At 42.5% G+C, this 18,197-nt stretch overlaps 1 long non-coding RNA gene across 3 annotated transcripts; it reads left to right on the top strand.

Moving 5' to 3' along the window:
- The first annotated feature begins 242 nt into the window (after positions 1 to 242).
- LOC122461652 lies at positions 243 to 12,428 on the top strand. 3 transcript variants are annotated; one of them, XR_006283734.1, is made up of 3 exons: positions 243 to 867; positions 2,321 to 2,459; positions 12,182 to 12,428. It is a non-coding gene; the product is annotated as an uncharacterized LOC122461652 (long non-coding RNA). The 3 variants fall into 3 exon arrangements; XR_006283732.1 differs by lacking the exon at positions 12,182 to 12,428 and adding an exon at positions 10,303 to 11,764; XR_006283733.1 differs by lacking the exon at positions 12,182 to 12,428 and adding an exon at positions 10,172 to 11,764.
- The last annotated feature ends 5,769 nt before the right edge of the window (positions 12,429 to 18,197 follow it).

The following is an 18,197-nucleotide window of genomic DNA, read 5'->3' as shown; positions in this document are numbered from 1 at the left end:
GTGAGCAGACCATAAGTGGTTGCTGCCATAGCAAAGCAGTGTAAAAGGCCCCCCATGTTGGAGAATTGAGGGGACACAGCTGTTCAGCAGTCCAGATTGTACCCTGTGTAATGCCACAGTGAGTCCTCCATGATGCCTAGAGAGGTTGAGGGGGAAGCAGCCAATCAGAGAGAGGCTGCAGGGAGCAGCCAATCAGAGCCCAGCAGCTGCATATAAAAGGAGCTCCTGGAGAGTGCAGTTGCAGGCTGGAGTAAGGAAGGTTAGCAAGAAAAACCTCAGCCCTGAGATAAGGGTGAAGGCACTGGGGCGACAGGGAAGTGGTCAAAGGAAATGCAGACAGTATTAATGGGATGCAGCAGGAAGCTGCTACTTATAAGTTCTCTGGGTCTGGACCCAGAGTAGTGGGTGGGCCTAGGTTGCCCCCCAGCAACTAGGGAAGTGGCTTAAGCCCTGAAAAGGGAAGTAGCCCACAGCCACAGAGCTGAAGTCCCAGAGACAGGGTCAACATTTGTGGGACTTTATATACCACTCCAGAAGGGGGTTGAACTATAAAGAGTGCCCAACTGGAGAGCTGAGGCAACAGGCGAAAAGCTCCCAGGGAGGAAGCCCTGGGGGTAATGCTCCATACCACAGAAGGGACAATTTGAGAGGCAGGTCAGCCCAGGGTACTGTGAGAGAGTCCTGTTGGACTTGCACCCCAGGAGGGGTTTGTTTTGTTTGTGAACATGGACGGTATGTGACTCAACTGGAGGGCTGAGTCACTGAAATTCTCCTAAGTTTAACTGCCAGCAGGGGTCACCGCAAGCAGCACAATGCAGAGGGAGTGCAGCTGTAGACACACCTGGGCAACAGGTGCACTCATGTGAGGTGAGTGGCCCTGTCACAAAGCTGTTGGTTTTTGTTTTTTTTAAATGTGCCTTCTGGTTTTGGAGCCTTTTAGGTTACACTTGGGTCACATTTTCATGCTCTAATTACCAAACCTGAGGGCTAGATATTTTATTTTTTCAATAGAAGTTGAGTCTCCTGTAATAACCTGACTCAAGGAGCTGAGGCTTTAAGTAAAATATCACGTCATGAGCCTGGCCTTAAAATCAAAAGAGTTGGCAAGACTGCTGGGGTTTTATAAAATCAGGGGAGAATCCAACAGCCTCCCGTTGTGCTGTGGGGATACAAAGGGATTTTGTGCGAAAGGCTCTTTGGTAATATTGTTAATCAAATTTGGGTTTACCTGTACTACAATAGGTATGTGTCGAAAGTATCAGATGCCTTGTCTCTGTGCTGTGCACTGGGTGATGGAGTGTGACTGCATGGAGCTGGTAATCTGACATATACTTAAACGTAGCCACAACTCTTTCAGTGATACTTCATATTTCATTTGATAAATTGCTAAAAGTGTTTGAAATAGTAAATTTCATTTTATTTATCTGCCTTCTAGGGACAAAAGCATATATGGTAAACCAGAATCTTCGCTAATCTTGAAACATTTCTACACACTTATTGGAATGCTATTGTCATAATATTAGTCATTGGTAAAGCATGTTTTGATTAACGTGGGGGTACACAGTGAACTTGTTCTCCTTCAAAATGTTGTTTTTAATCAGGTAAATAATTGGTTGTGCAGTTCTAGATTTGAAAGTTTTAAGCATTAACCAAGATTATCAAGGGTTTGTACAATAGCTGACAGCTACATCTGGAGTAATATTGTCTAGTAAGTAGTAATTATTTACCCTTGCATGAGCTTTATCCTGCTTAGTCTACTTTCACTTTGGCATAAACCACAGGAGCCCTCACTTCTGCTAAGCAATGCTGACAGTATAAAGTTGGTCAGTTCAAAGAGAAAAGGTCTCCTATGGCTTCCACTCAAACACTTTCACAAGCCACAGCAATGGCATTTGTCTGTAACTTGGGAGAGAAGGCAGCCAGACACATAGGCATTCTGTAGAAGATGAAAGAACATATCGGTGTGACTGCACCCTATCCACCTAGGTGCAAAGCTGGTATATTGGGGAAACCTGAATTCATGTTAGAGCTGGCTGCATAATGGGGAAATGTGAAAAATTATTTTGAAGTTGTTTCCATTTCTCAGCATTCAGCTGGACCATTTTTGTCTAATTTTTTAATCAAAAGAATTTTTAAATACGTCTCAATCTGTGTTTTCCTACTGAAAACTTTTTTTTCAATAAAGGGGGGAAATAACTATTTAAAGAATGATTTTGATAAGTTCCACAATTTCAGAGAAACACTTAAGAATCTGCTTAAAGTTAAGCCCATGAGTAGTCCCATTAACATTAATGAGACTGTTCACATGCTTAACTTTCAGCACTCGCTTAAGTGTTTTGCTGGATGGGGCTCCGGTACTCAGCCTCTTACAGGATGAACCCCAGCTGTTACCAGGATTAGCCAGCTCAGTATACATAAATCCCAGCAGCCTGCATGGCATCATCTACACACAGATCATGGTAAGTACAAATTCTAGATTACTTCATGAGGATCATAATGTTCTGTGCTCCAACATAGCTAAAGCTCAGTGGGATCCATGGTGCTGATCCAGAGGCCAATGACATCAATAGGAGACTTTGTAATTGGTTTGTGGATCAGGTCCCATGTGAACAGAAGCGGCTTTAATCCTGGGCATAGGGGACCAGTTAGGGACAACAAAGCCTTATGTTAGCATTAAGTTATCAACATTTATTTTGTGTATTGCATCCTGCTACGCGGTAGCCTCCAGTACACCCAGAGAAAGCCATGAATGGGATGGTTGCCTCAGAGGTATAGTAGCACACGTATTAAGCATGCATTGAAACTAGGGTGACCATATTTCCCAAAGGGAAGATGGGACACTGCGTGAGGCTAGCCTGAGCCCTTCCTCCCCCACCCCTCGGTGTGGGGCTGTCCTGAGCCCAGGGGGTGCTGGACCAGTTTGTATACTGAGGGTGCTGAGAACCATTGAATCAAACTGTAAACCCTGTATATAATGGAAACCACATCAAACCACAACTACCCCAGTGCCCGTAGTTCCAACACCTATGCATGAGCTGCTCACCCGAGCACCCCTCAAGGCTGGTCTGAGATGCTTGCCTGAGCCCTGCCCCCACTCCTCGGGTGGGGCTGATGTCATTGCTTGCCCAAGCCCTGCCTTCCCCCTGCAGAGGGCTGGCATCGCTGCTCACCCCGCACATTCCTCCACACCCCACTTTTGCCAAAAAAGGTCAGGACCCAGACAGGGCTCAAAAAAGGGATTGTCCCAGCCAAAACGGGATGTATGGTCACCCTAAATGAAACCTCCAAACACGATGCCACATTAGCACCCACTTATGGTGATCACTTCAGGGAGCGCTCTGCATTACGGTGCAAATAATGAATATCAAGTATCCTCTTCAGAGCCCTTACCAAGGGAAAAAGCAATTCTGAAATCAAATCATTGGTAGTAACAGCCGTTTGGCTTCAGCTATAAAAACTATATTTCATCAGTTGTTAAGGCACCTCTAGAATGCTAGGCACTAACCCACAACATCTGAGTGAACAGAGATTTGCCATGTGCTTCCTGTTTGATTGGATGGGAGCTGAGTGGATTAATTCTTGCACACCATTTAGATGTAGAAACTCCCATTCTTTCCCCTACCCCCAGTTTCATCCCATCTAAAGACTTTTCAGCAATCCTTATGAAAAAGGGAGTTGGGGTATCTCGTTTAAGCAATCTGAGCATATACTGATCTATTGCAAGATATTTGGCTACAGGTGACAGCTGATTTATTGAGATTGGGAATATTTTGTATGCCAGCCAAGGAGAGGGAATAAGTGAGGGGGTGGAAAGGCAGGGGCAAGAGACCTACCTAAAACAGTCTTGATCTAGAGAGAAAATAAAAGCCCTTATTCAGCAAAGTACTTAAACATGTGCCTAACTTTAAGCAGACATGTAATCCCCATCCCACTGAACCTAATGCAGCTTTACACAAGGACTGAATGTTGCTTGGTGTTTTTGTATGAAACAATAAGGATTCATTAGGAGCTGGGTGGATCTGAATTACAGCTATGCAATAAACTTGTATTTTTCATCACTGGGCTATTTCCCCTCCTCCTCCAGCTGTCAACCACATGTTAGAAGTACAGTTTAAGTTAAATATGCAGGTCAGCCCTTCTAAGGATCATAGACGGTTAAGGATGAAGATCAAAGCTTCCAGTGTTTTGAAGTGACAGACCGTGTCTGTTGCCTGCCCATACCCGCTCACCTCTCCCATTCAGGTTAGTCTCCACCGAGAGTAAAATTGTACTTTTAGATAGCACTGAGAACCACAGTCTACTTGGCAAAATTATTCTTTTGCCCAGCAAAACACCTTCATTTACAAATCTATAGTTTCAAAGTTTTATTTCATTTTCTTCTTCAATTATTTAAGTACCTTTTATGACATGCATCTCCTTTTTGTGAAAGCACTAATGTTCTTTTCAATGCCTTTTCTGCTAACTGCACTCTTGAAATAATCAGATTCACCTGCTAAAATTTGAATATATTGAGAGTTTTTCATCCAGTTTTAGCAACTATTTGTGAGGCATTCCAAAAAATAAACACAATATACAAACACAGGCCTCTATCCTGCAAACCCTGGCTCCATTTAGGTCCAGGTGTCCATCTGCAGAGAGCAGTTTGCTGGAGGCCTGATACTGCAGTCTTCACTCAGAAAAAACTCCCACTGAAATCAATGCACCATTGCTGTCCCCAGTTCTGCTCCCTCAGGGGTAGCAGTGGTGAAAGCACTGGTGTAAACCAAGCCATCTAGACCTATTCTGACTAGGATAGTTAAACCCTGGCAGCTTGTCTACCCCAGCACCATCATTGCTACCATTGATAGAGCTGCACCAGTAATAGCAACAGTGGGAAATCTTTTGAAAGAAGTCTAGTGTAGGCAGAACCTATGTACCTCAAATCTGTCCTCTAGGCACAAGGGGCTTAATCTGTTCCCATGATCATTTATTTATTTGCCTCTCTGCTGAGAGTGGCAACAAGGGTGGCAATTAGAATCATTTGCAATGGGGTGGGGGTTAGGATTGTAATGTGAGAAGCTATAAATGAGGACCTGAACTGAGCCCACCAATTCCTCTCACAGATGGAGGGCTTTAATTCTGATAATACATCCCATAAACAAATGTAGCCAAATCATCTTTACACTGAAAAATGTGAAGGAAGCTGTGGTTTCCAAAGTATGCAGGGCTGACAAATTTTACAGAAGACTTGAAAACGTGGAGTCTACAAACTACCAATTAAGTAAGGGGCACATTTTCTCGTACATACAAATATAATTATGCTTTGTGCAAAGAAAGGTTATTCAAGTTCACATTTCCCAAACATTTTTTAAAACATCCATCATCCTCTTGATCTTCTTACCTAGACATTTCCACTTTACTGATCTCCCTGCTGAAATGTCTGGTTTCACAGCAACCTCTTCTCAAGTTACTATTCAAGTGCAATCATTTATGTTTGACCTACATTAGCAAATGCTGGACATTAATCCTACCAGGCAGGTACTAATAACACTGAAGAAAACAACATCATTAAAGTCCCCTCTCAACCTTTCCCTCCTCAGGACACCTGCTAATGATTTATTATTGACAAACTATTTCCTGCTTTGTTTTAACATGAGACTTTACTACAAATGCTAGTCAGTAGTAAGAGTCACCTCACCTCTCATCTTCTGCCTGCAAGGCAATTTAGTTTAAAGTCAAACCACATGAAACGAGACAATGTTTGTCTGCATTTACAACTAGACAAAAATTGCCATCTGATATAACAAAAAGGCAATTTTTGTAGCTGGCACTGGGGGGTGGTAAGTATAATAGGCCAGGCAGGCTAAGCCTCCCCTGGTGGAGCTGCGGCCGCCGGTTGCAGGGTTTGAATGGGAAGTTTTTGCTTCTTGTTAGGGCTGTCGATTAATCACAGTTAACTCATGCGATTAACTCAAAAAAAATTAATCTCGATTAATCGCACTGTTAAACAATAGAAGACCAATTGAAATGTATTAAATATTTTTGGATGTTTTTCTACATTTTAAAATATATTGATTTCCATTACAACACAGAATACAAAGTGTACAGTGCTCACTTTTTATTTTTATTACAAATATTTGCACTGTAAAAATGATAAAAGATAGAGATTGCACTACAGTACTTGTATGAGGTGAACTGAAAAATACTATCATGAAAGTGCAACTTACAAATGTAGATTTTTATTTTTTTTTGGTTACATAACTGCACTCAGAAACAAAAAAAGTAAAACTTTAGAGCCTACAAGTCCACTCAGTCTTACTACTTGTTCAGCCAGTCATTAAGACAAAGAAGTTTGTTTACATTTACGGGAGATACTGCTGCCTGCTTCCTATTTACAATGTCACCTGAAAGTGAGAACAGGTGTTCGCATGGCACTTTTGTAGCCATCGTTGCAAGGTATTTATATGCCAGATATGCTAAACATTCTTGTGTCCCTTCATATTTTGGCCACTATTCCAGGGGGCATGCTTCCATGCTGATGATGCTCATTAAAAAAAACAATGTGTTAATTAAATTTGTGACTGAACTCCTTGGGGGAGAATTGTATGTCTCCTGGTCTATTTTACCCGCATTCTGCCATATATTTAATGTTATAGCAGTCTCAGATGATGACCTAGCACATGTTCGTTTTAAGAACACTTTCACAGCAGATTTGACAAAACGCAAAGACGGTACCAATGTGAGATTTCTAAAAATAGCTACAGCACTCGACCCAAGGTTTAAGAATCGGAAGTGCCATCCAAAATCTGACAGGGACAAGGTGTGGAGCATGCTTTCAGAAGTCTTAGAGCAACACTCCAATGTGGAAATTACAAAACCCAAACCACCAAAAAAGAAAATCAACCTTCTACCAGTGACATCTGACTCAATTGATGAAAATGAACATGCGTTGGTCCACTCTGCTTTGGATTGTTATCAAGCAGAACCCATCATCAGCATGGACGCATGTTCTCTGGAATGGTGGTTGAAGCATGAAGGGGCATTCGAATGTTTAGCATATCTGGTACATAAATACCTTGCAACGCTGGCTCCAAAATGCCATGCGAATGCCTATTCTCACTTCCAGGTGACATTGTAAACAAGAAGTGGACAGCATTATCTCCTGCAAATTGTAACCAAACTTGTTTGGGCGATTGGCTGAAGTCGGACTGAGTGGACTTGTAGGCGCTAAAGCTTTACATTGTTTTATTTTTGAATGCAGGTTTTTTTTGTACATAATTCTACATTTGTAAGTTCAACATTCATGATAAAGCAAGTGCACTACAGTACTTGTATTAGGTGAATTGAAAAATACTTTCTTTTGTTTTTTACTGTGGAAAATATTTGTAATAAAACAAATGTAAAGTGAGCACTGTACATTTGTATTATGTGTTGTAATTGAATCAATATTTGAAAATGTAAAAAAATCCAAAAATATTTAAATAAATGGTATTCTATTGTTTAATAGTGCGATTTAATCGCACAATTAATCGTGTGATTAATTTTTTTAATCGCTTGACAGCCCTACTTATTATTATGTCCCATGCATGTTCTGGGCTGGCTGAGGCAGCGTTGTGTTACTCAGCTTCCTGGGTTCATCGGTATCTCCCTGGGGCAGCTAAGTAACACAGACCACCACCTCAGCTGCCCCAGAACCTGCATTGCACATATAAAAAGCTCAGGCCGTTCCGGAAGAGACAAGGTTTTCCTGCACGGCAACTTGGGAGTTCCGGTTGAAAACCGGACACCTGGCAACCCTACCCCATTTGAAAAGGGACACTGGCGGCTCCGGTCAGCACTGCTGACCAGGCTGGTAAAAATCCGGTTGGCGAGGCGGACAGGCTCCCTACCTGGCTCCATTTGGCTCCCCGGAAGTGGCAACAAGTCCCTCAGCTCCTAGGCAGAAGTGTGACCTGGGAGGCTCCATGCGCTGACCCTGCCTCAAGCACCGGCTCCGCAGCTCCCATTGATTGGGAACCACGAGCCTCAGTGGGCAGAGGCAGTGCGCAGAGCTGCCTGGTTACACCTATGATGAGGAACATGTCACAGCTTTTGGGGAGCTCCCCAGGTAAGTGCGGCTTGGACCCCACACCTTCTTCCACACCCAAACTCCCTCCTGGAGCCTGCAGCCACTCCTGAGCCCCCTCCCGCACCCAAACTCCCTCTCAGAGCCCACAATAACTCAGCCAGAGGTTAGGGGATCTATTTCAGGAGTGGGTGAGGTTCTGTGGCCTGCAATGTGCAGGAGGTCATGCCAATGGTAACAATGGTCCCTTCTGACCTTGAAAGTGTTTGAGCCATTGGCATTCTGTTTCTTCTCCCTGCAATTTGGATGTGCTCTGACTTTGAAAATGATTCCTTTCATTTTGGAGAAAGGATGAATCTCACTGGAGAGTTTAGAGCTCCAGAGGTGGTTTGTATTTGAAAACTGTGCTGAGTTTGCTTGTATTGTTTGGAGTGCCCCATAGCAGTACTGAATGTTTATTTCCCAAGGAATTGGTTTGCTGGGAATATTCTAAAATCTCATGATGATGTTGTTGTATGACACTCCCTTTCCATCACAATTACTGAGTTTTGATTCCAGAAGTATTGCAATGCAGATGTATGTCCAAAAATAAATGCTGGCCTATAATTGTGCCCAGATACTATCGTGATGGTCAGCTGCAGAAAACTCTTAAGATAGACATTCTAAATTATATCAAATATCTGTACTGGAGGAGGGCCCTTGGCAAGAGGGACTTGGAAAAACTGACTAGAAGGAATTAATATACAGATTTTATTAGCTCATACCTACCAGAAGGCACCAAATGAATACTCAGGTTTCGCCTAGCTACGTAAAAGCAGACACGCAGAAATATCTTTGAGTGTTGATAGATTCCCATAGATAGTTAACTAAGCAGCTTGTAAAAATACCAGCAGTAAAATATAAGTGAAATGGTCTGAGTGAATATACTCCGCTCAGATCATTACAGCAATGTTGCTATGAGGTTACTTCTAAAATTATACTTTCATTTGAATCCAAAATGGGACAGGTCTTTCCAATTTTAACATGCCTGCAGGAATATCCTGGGAAAGACATAATTATAGCGCATCAAAAAATATCACCATTCATTCTGCCCTGTCATTTAGGCTCTCTAATTGACATATTATTAACAAAGGACTGTAGAACACTTCTACTGACATTCTTCTACCAGTTGTGGTCTTAGGGTACAAAATTCAGATTTCAAACACTCCCCATTAAGTTCAGAGGTTTTTAGAACTGGTTTTTGGGTTCTCTCTCTTATAGAGGTAAGGGCCAGTCACCAAAAGCTGAATCCCAGATTTGGATTGAGTCCATTCTTCCCACCCCCATCCACCTCAAAATGGAAAATTAAGGGTGTTCAGATCCAGCACTTTGGTTCAGGTAAGTATTTCCCCCAAAAAACAAGTGGAATATAAATTTCAGAGATCAGTCCAAAGGGAAATCCCTACCTCATTCCTACTCCCAGGTACCAAAGATTATAGCCAGTTATCCATATGCACTCCACACAAACTAGCTATCAAGTCTTTTCCCAAATGATTGAATACACTGGAGTTTGGATGACTCAGGCAATTGGTGCAGGACTGAAGGTTTTTTTCAGTCACCAGGCTGAATCCAGCCCCGCTAATGACTGAAAGTCCTTGTACTCTGTTGGTTGTTACTTGTTTGGGGTCACTGTTCAAGCTGGTAGCCTTTCAGTCTAGCACTTGTCACAAGAACACAAAAATTAAATAATCTGAGGAGCAAGTGGCCTTCAAGGAAAGACTGCTAAAAAGGGAAGACGTTTTAAGTCATGGTTGAATCCTCAGGGATTTACATAACTCAGTGACAAACAATCAAAAATGACACCTCAGTATCATCTGAGCAGACAACAATAACAATTAGAAAATGAGGAGATGTTTAAGGTACATTAGAATTTCCCCCTCTCTGGGGCACAATTATGAAAGATGAATTAATGACAGACAGCAACCCATGAAACACAGAGTTTCACTGGTAAATAGGAAGTCTGGTAGCGGTGTGAATATAGGCCAGCCTCTTCACTATCACAATTGAGGAATGAATGGAAAGATGAAGATATTTAGTATTGATTAAGTAAGATTTTTACACTAGCTGCAGCTCTGCTTTATCCAGCAGGGATGGGTTTCTCAAGGTCAAGAGCTCAGTCGAGTCACAGAATCCTTTCTATTTTGCCATTCCATTGTTACTTTCTATAAAGAGTACAAAGGGGTGAAGACTCAAAATTCTGCCTATGAATATGCTTCCAGCTGACCTGAAGCCATCCCGTGGGCACTGGTGATTATCGAGCCCAGTTGAATTTGGATATCAGGATCAAGAGAACCTTTTTGGTGTACAGCTGGGTGTCCAAGTACCTACTTGAGATGGACTTAATTTTGAGCAGCGTTGTGAATAAGATCCAGGGACTGAACATCCAGTACAATGGGCCTGGAATACTAACAGCAAGTCCAGTGCAGAGCAGAACTTGTCCATTCGGGGAAGACCTTGACTCAACCCTCAGGGATTGCTCTTCCATGCAGCCTAATGTGCTTTTAGATAGCCAGGAGGTTCGATGCAATTCTGTGGTGAGGGGCAAGGAAGAATAACACTACATTCATGGACTGGGCAACCACGGACCTGAGTAGCTGGACTGGGAGATGCCTAAGATCTTGTTAGGCTCTCAAGATCTCTTTGAGGAGTGCCAGGACGCCACTATAGCAATGGGGACGACCACCAACCTGGTTCAGCCAGTATCAGAGGAGGGATTCAGGGGTGACAAGCCCCCAACAACACACAAGCAGTTATTTTATTAAAACATTATAAAAAGGGTCTGATTGTGAATGCTGGGGGAAGAGATTTCCAGATTCTATTTAGCCTTTTTGAAAGCACGAATATTGCACGTTAGGGAAGAAGCATCCATCTCTCCCCCAGCTCTGCCAGTTCCTGCTGCCCCATCGTCTTCCACCCCTTGCCTCCACCACTTTCACTCCCTGCCTCTGCAATGCTGGCAGCTAGGTTATGTTCCTCCCAGCCCAGAGATTTGTTCTCCCCCCCCTGCTGCCACAAGCTGAGTAATACTTAATACATGCACCCTCTCCTCTCTCACCCCTTTATGGCTGCATGGCTAGCTGTTCCTACCTAGATCGGGAGTGCCCAGAATGGCATGAACAGCATTTGATTTATCCATACAAGACCAAAATAGACAAGCAAGATCCCTAAACAATAAACGATATTTCTGTAAAACACACAAGTCCCATCTACATTGCAACTAATGCTCGCATAGTAATTTCCAGAGACACAGTTAAAACATGAGCTGAGTTTTGTTGGGGGACTAACATGTTTGTTTGACTCAGTAGTGTAGATGTGATCAAAGGGCAGAGCCACCACTGGGATAGGGAAAATCGGGGTGACCACTTGGTCCCTGTGCTTTGGGAGGCCCCATGGGCCAGTGCAATTGGCCAGCGCAGTCGGTCCCGGAAGAGACTAATCCATCCCTTCCGCCTCTGGCCCCACTCCTCCCTAGGGAAGGCCCTGTGAAAGGGAATATTTAAATAGAGTCACGATGCACTTCCTAATAGAGCTGGGTAAAAATTTTTGATCAAAACTTTTTGGGGGGCAAAAAATGCAGATTCAGCATCATGGAAATGTTGTGCAATTTATGTTAATTTCACCAAATTTTTTCCTTTAAAAAAAATCTAAAAGTAATCAAAATATTTTGTTTTGACGTTTTCAACATGAAATGTTTTGGTTTCATTTCATAATGACTCTTTTTTTTCCCAACGTTTCCTTGAGTTTTATTTAAAATAGAATCAAAGACATTTAAAAATGTTCAGAAATCAAGACAATCAAAATTAAACATTTTGTTTGTTCCAAAATCTTTTTCCAATGTTTTGATTTTCCAAAAAAATAAATAAATTGTGTTTGGTTCAAACAAAAGTGATTTGGGGGGTACTTTTTATTTTATTTTTCAGAATTGCCAGCAAACAGAAAAATCCTTTATTCACCCAGCAGTACTCCCTAAGCTTTGATTAATTTTCCCCTTTCTAGAACAAGAGTACAGGCTGAACAGGGGAAGGCTGACTGCCTGCACTCAGCTATTCTGGTGGAGAAGCAGGGATGGACTTATTTTGGTGTATGTTTGTTTTACAGTAATATGCATAGGCAAAAAGATGAAGAGTAAAGGAGGCATTTATGCTGAAAAGGCTAATTGAAATATGGCCATCACCATGAAAAACTTTATGGAGATTACACAGATGTGCTGTACATTACATATGAGCCTCAAGGTTCCTTGTCCCTCTTGAAGATGATAGACAAAAAGACCTTTCCCTTTGTTGTACTTGGTAAGATTCATATTAAATGGAATACCATGCATTTTTGCCAGTTTGAAAAACTCTGTCAAAGACTCTCAGTAAAAATATTCTGCAATATTCTGCTCTGTGCACGATCTTGGAGCTGTGTTTCCTGTGGGGGTTTTTTACTGAACCTCAGTGAGGACAAATTACTTGCCAAAGGTAGTTTTGAAAAGCTATGGTAGTGGTGAGTTACAGCAGTAAATCACTTGAAAACTTTTGTTAAAGTTTTGGAGATTAGATTGTTCAAGGGGCAATAAAGGGCTAAGGAACTTTACCCATAGTCCACTTGTTCAGGTTGAAGTTGGGCAATTGGTGATCAAAAATCTTTACTCACAGATGTCTGTTCAGCATCCTATGTAGTGAGTCTGTCAGCCTCACACTATCGTCACTGCAAAAAAAAAAAAAAAAAAAAAAGTGCTTTGCTATCGAGATAGCTAACTTGCATTAGCTAAGCCCTAGTGGAGACCAGGCACTATTCCTTTTACTGTGATGTAGCTAATCACGGTCCCACCTATACCACCACCTGGTGTTGATACCTACTAGCTACATCATGATTAAAAGCTACCTGTGCTTGTTCTCTATTAGGCTTTATACTGAAATACTCAAATTAGCTATCTTGATGAAAAAAGAGGAACAGTAGGGTTGCAGTAGAGACAAACCCTAATGGACTGCCGTTCTTCAGTCTGTGAGTTATATTGACAGGTATGGAGAAGCTTGCATGGTCTGTGCAATGGTAAACCTCCTCTGCATATAAATGGAGACTTCATTGCCAAACTCTGTTAATCTGCAGTTTTACGAGACCTAATATCATGCACACACAAACTTTTTTTAATACTTCCAATACTTTTTTGGAATCTTGTTTTAAAAAAAACAAAAACAAACCCTAATCTTGCTCTAGGTTAAAACTCTGCTAGCCAAGTTGAAGTTAGGAAAGCATTGGGTGGCTGTTTTTTTTTTTTTTTTTTAAACCACAATGCTTATAAAGTTGTCTACACTACAAGTGATACAGTGACACAGTAGCAACTACGCTGCGGTAGCATACATGCTTCCTACATCAATGGAAGGTGTCGTCTTTCCATCAATATAGTTAATCCACCTCTCTGAGAGCAGTAGTTAGGTCGATGGAAGAATTCTCCATAAACCTAGCTATGTCTACACCGGGGTTAAATCGACCTAGCCATGTCATTTAGCATGCAAATTTTTTCACAGCCCTAAGCCACATACATAGATCAAAATAAATGTTATGTTACGGCAGTCTTAAGTAACTGACAATAAAGAGAAACGGTAGAATCTCAGGGTCAGGGCATGTCTCCACTACAGAATTAAGTTTACTTAAGTTAGGTCGACCTACAGCCACTACAGTAATTAAACTGCCTCTTCGTGTCCCTTGTAATGGCTCCTGCTGTCAGCCCCGGAGCAGCAGGGGTCCAGCCGTCAAAGGCAGCCACAGGCAATGTAAGCAACACAGTGTCTACACAGCCACTGGGTCGACCTAACTACATCGAACCAATCGCTATGCCTCTCCCAGAGGTGGAGTTATTAGCTCAGCATAGTGGGCGACTTACACGGGCAAGAGGAACATTTTAGTATAGATGTTTACACAGTTAGGTCGACATAAGCTGCCTTATGTCGACCTAACTCTGTAGTGTAGATCAGGCCTTAATCTTAGAGGGGCTATTGCAATGCTGTTATTTTTGGCTATCAGACAGCAATTAATGTGTTCCATCTCTGATTGTATCAGTTAGATTTCCTGCTTAATAGATTGTTGTAAACCGAGTTAAACCTCGCTCAAGCTGATGTGTGAACACACCTTTCACTTAAGATAGTTGTAAGAAACAGTTAAGGGGCCGCACCTAAACCAAAGGCTAACAGAAACTGCCCAGAAACTAGCACCATGTAGGTGGGGGCTTCCACTGGGTATTGTGCCCAGGTGGGGGCAGGGGTGGGAGAGAAGACACAGAAACTGGGGACAGATAAGAACAGAGAAAAACAGAGGCATAAAAGCAAGAAAGCTAAGCAGGAGCCTGTGAGTCTGGGGAAAGCTAGAGAGCGCACTTTGGGGGCTGTTGTCTAATCAGACTTAGGGCTATAAGATAAGAAAACTGATTCTTTTGTTTTTATGGTTCCTCCTGAATTCAGGGAAGCAGGACTTCCTACATTTCTTGTAAATAAACAAGATGGCGTAAAAAAAAAAGACCCCAGACTCCATAAATTTCTACTTCCAACTGCAATATCCCCAGCACCCCAGAATTTGATTAGCTCTCTGGGTCAAAAAGAGGCAATATCTTAGTGCAATAAGTAATTTTAGCAGCTGATTAGGATCCATTCACAGAGGTGTTAGTCTGTGTGGCTGATATTTTTCTGCCTATAGCATGAAGAGCTCTTATCTAAATCTTTTGATAACTTATATTTTGTCTTGTAAGCATAAATTACATTACAACTACTGTAAAGCTAAGTACTCTTGGTAAGTAGGAAAACAGTTAGCTCAGCTCGGATGTGACAGATTTGTCAGTCTTGTTAGTGATGATAATGGGGTGATTACTACAACAAAAAAGTATTCAGAGATTTCTGGAGGGCAATGTCTGTGTCAACTTGATGAGCTACTAATCTCAGACCAGGAAACAGGTGGTATGTGAATCAGAATCTAGCTTCCCCACCTTTAATTCTTCCTAATTCTCATAACCTGGGCTGGGCACAAAACATAGACTAAGGGTCAAATTTTGTACCCCTTACTCACATGAGTAAGGTGTATTCACCCAAGGATAGTTCTATTGGCTTCAGTGGGATGGTTCAGTTGAGCGATTCCTCACCAACGTGAGTAAGGACTCCGACACCCATCCCTTAAAGGAAAGAGAGAAAGTGGTAGCTTTTTCAGGAAGAAGGCATGTATGCTCTCCTTGCTTGCAGTTTAATACAATACAGTCATTTTTAAACTGCCACTTATATTCTGCACTGAAAGTAGTTTTATGCATCATGTTCAGCAAGGGAGTTGTGCAATGGCTCAGTTACCTGTTCTCATGTCAGGCTGAAAATTGCAACCTAAGGACTTGTTCACAGGATGCTTTAGTGCATACCAGAGGGGTGTACATTTTAGTATGCACTACCATATTGTGCACTAACTGGCCTGTGTAGACCTTCCTAGCACACACTAGTTTTCCTTCTCTCAGGGGAACTACCAACATTCTGCACTTTAGGTCACTGAGGTGACTTGGCCCTCCAGACAAGTTACAAAAGGTCCACCCTTCCAGGGGTAGAAACCAAGTCCAAACATAACCATTGCAAGTCTTTCACCCCAGTCCTGTGGGACACAGCCCTTCCCTCCAAAGGGGCTCTTCTCTTTTGCAACAGACTTATCCAAGCCTGCCCTTCTCCTAGGCTCTGCTCTAGCTCTCTTGGGCTTTAGTCAGTCCTTTTTTCCACCCCCAGCTCACAGGGTCACCACATCACCTCACTAGGCAGCAGTATGCACAATCTCCCCATCCTCCTCTTAATAGCAGGGGTCACTGAACCCCCCCCTTAGAAGATGACAGTATAGGGGATCCTAAATCCACACTCTACTATGGGATCCCAGCTCTAGGAACCCTAAACAGCCAAGTTATTTAGCTTCTATAGCCTCACCCAGCGCTAATTCTTCCCAAGGCCTCTTCCTAAACTCCCTGTCCTCCCACAGTTGATGAGCACCAACTCCCAGGTCTCTTTGGTCCCTGAAGTCTCACCTTCCCAGATCTGCTCTCCCTCTGGCCACAGCCTGTTCTTATCCCCCAGGACTGATCTTACTCAGATGTGCCCCATCACATGACGTCAGCACTCATTCCCGCTGCCTGAGGAGGTGAGTTAAGTGTGGCACAGGTGCAGCTGACCTCAGTCCTCTTAAAGGGCCAGCTCACCTTGTTATGGAAAGAATACAGCAAAATTCATAAGAACAGCGGCTTGTTCACAGTTGTTATGTAAGCTAGAGAGTCTGTTAGTTAAAGGGCACTGGGTTCTTCTGTGCTGTGCAGCTTTGGCTCAGAGCCCTGACACCAGAAGCCTGCCTAAAGCTTCCACTAGCCTGGTTACTTCTTTCAGGGTGACACCAATACACTTCCCAATCTCAGGTCTCCACAGGGTCCACTCCAGTGATGGATGACACAATGGCTTTTTGCCTCTGCTTATACCTTCCCAAAGTTCATTAACCCTGTTTCAAGAGGCCAGAAGGTTTTCTGGGTGTGCATTCTCCATCCCCCATCATGATTGTTCAGTGATCATATTCCCGCTCTTGCTCACCTGATGGCTTTGTTTACCTTACTTGTAAATATACTTTTCATTGTCTTTGGTCTCACCTTGCTTAATTTATGGTGGAGACATAGTCAAGCTGGCAAAACAACGTTCCTTTGTCTAGGGCAAGCTGGGCTTAAACATTGCCTGCCAAACACATTTTTAGGAACGTATTTCCAGCACACTCCTACAATTCTTTATACATCACCTGTACATATATCATGCAATTAAAGTATTGGCCAGTTGGTATGTGACACCTTACACAACACCTTGTAGACAGATTCTGATAACAGTGAGTTGGGGTAATGAGTATGTCAGGTCTGATGAGAGTTATGGTATGGTGTGACCTCTGCTAGTTGGCACTGAGGGGTCCCTGGGTCACAGTGGGTATACTGTTCTCCAGAATGAAATCTGGAGGCACTGACTTTTTATTTGCTGCTGAACCAGCCAATTCACTCCACTATATCACAGAACCCAAAGTTCTTTGTAGAGTTTCCCACCTGTATGTCCAGCTGTATTAAAGATGCAGATAAGTATTGGAAATGTGGAGGATCCCCTCTCTGCTTAAGGAGCGCTCCAACAATTTGGAGCTTTTCGAAGGAAAGCCACTTAAGATTTAATATTAGAGACTTCTTATCTTCCAGCCAGAATTGTTGACGTTTGGATTAATGAACCTGAGTACAATTCACAAGAACGATGGTTCCTATGATTCTGATGGGTTACTAAATACCTAATACAACAACACTGGAAACCCCCTAAACCTCCCAGGATGAAATTCTGATACACTGCATCAAGATCTAAGTTTTCAGAAGTGACTAGTTTTATTTGAGACATCTCAGTTTTGGCTGCCCACTTGAGACACCTTAAAGGGGCCTGATTTTTAGAGTCGGTGTCCAGCACTCGCTGAACAGGTTAACTACAGGTTAAGCCTCTCTAGTCCGGCACCTGACCGGATGCAGAACCAGAGAATTTGCCAAACCGCAGGAGGTCAATACTGTAGCAAGCGGGTCTCTTTTTATTTTTATCTCACCAAGGCAAATAAACAGAACAACGCTTGCAACACTGCCTAGCCAAGGTTTACCGGCTCACTTCATAACAAAGTGTTAGTGTTGTTACGCAATTTTATTGTCTTGGCACAAGGAAATAAGTAGATAAAGCATAAAAAACATAAAATAAAATCATGCCGGACCATGGATGTTGCTGGACCAGAGAGTGTCAGACAAGAGAGGTTCAACCTTTAGTCATTTTAGAAAAATTAAGCCCATGTGACATATCAACCCTTAAAAGAGTAGCATATATTACAAAAATTAACCATTGGGCCAACATTTTTCAAACGGCCTGATTTGCAGAGTTGCTGAGGTTCCACAGGTCTTGTAAACTTCATGTGGTTATTTGGCACCTCTGAAAATCTTTAGATGCCTAAGTATGGATTTTAGACCCTTTTGATGGGATTTGGGTACCTAACTCACTTAGGCTCCTTTGAAAATCCCAGCTCAGGTGCCAAAATTTGAACTAAATGAAAATCCCATTTTTATATTGGGTGCTGCCCTTCCTTC

The sequence above is a fragment of the Chelonia mydas genome, chromosome 9 (assembly GCF_015237465.2).
Source record: "Chelonia mydas isolate rCheMyd1 chromosome 9, rCheMyd1.pri.v2, whole genome shotgun sequence".
Classification (NCBI taxonomy): domain Eukaryota; kingdom Metazoa; phylum Chordata; order Testudines; family Cheloniidae; genus Chelonia; species Chelonia mydas.
This window is presented reverse-complemented; position numbering and strand designations above follow the sequence as displayed.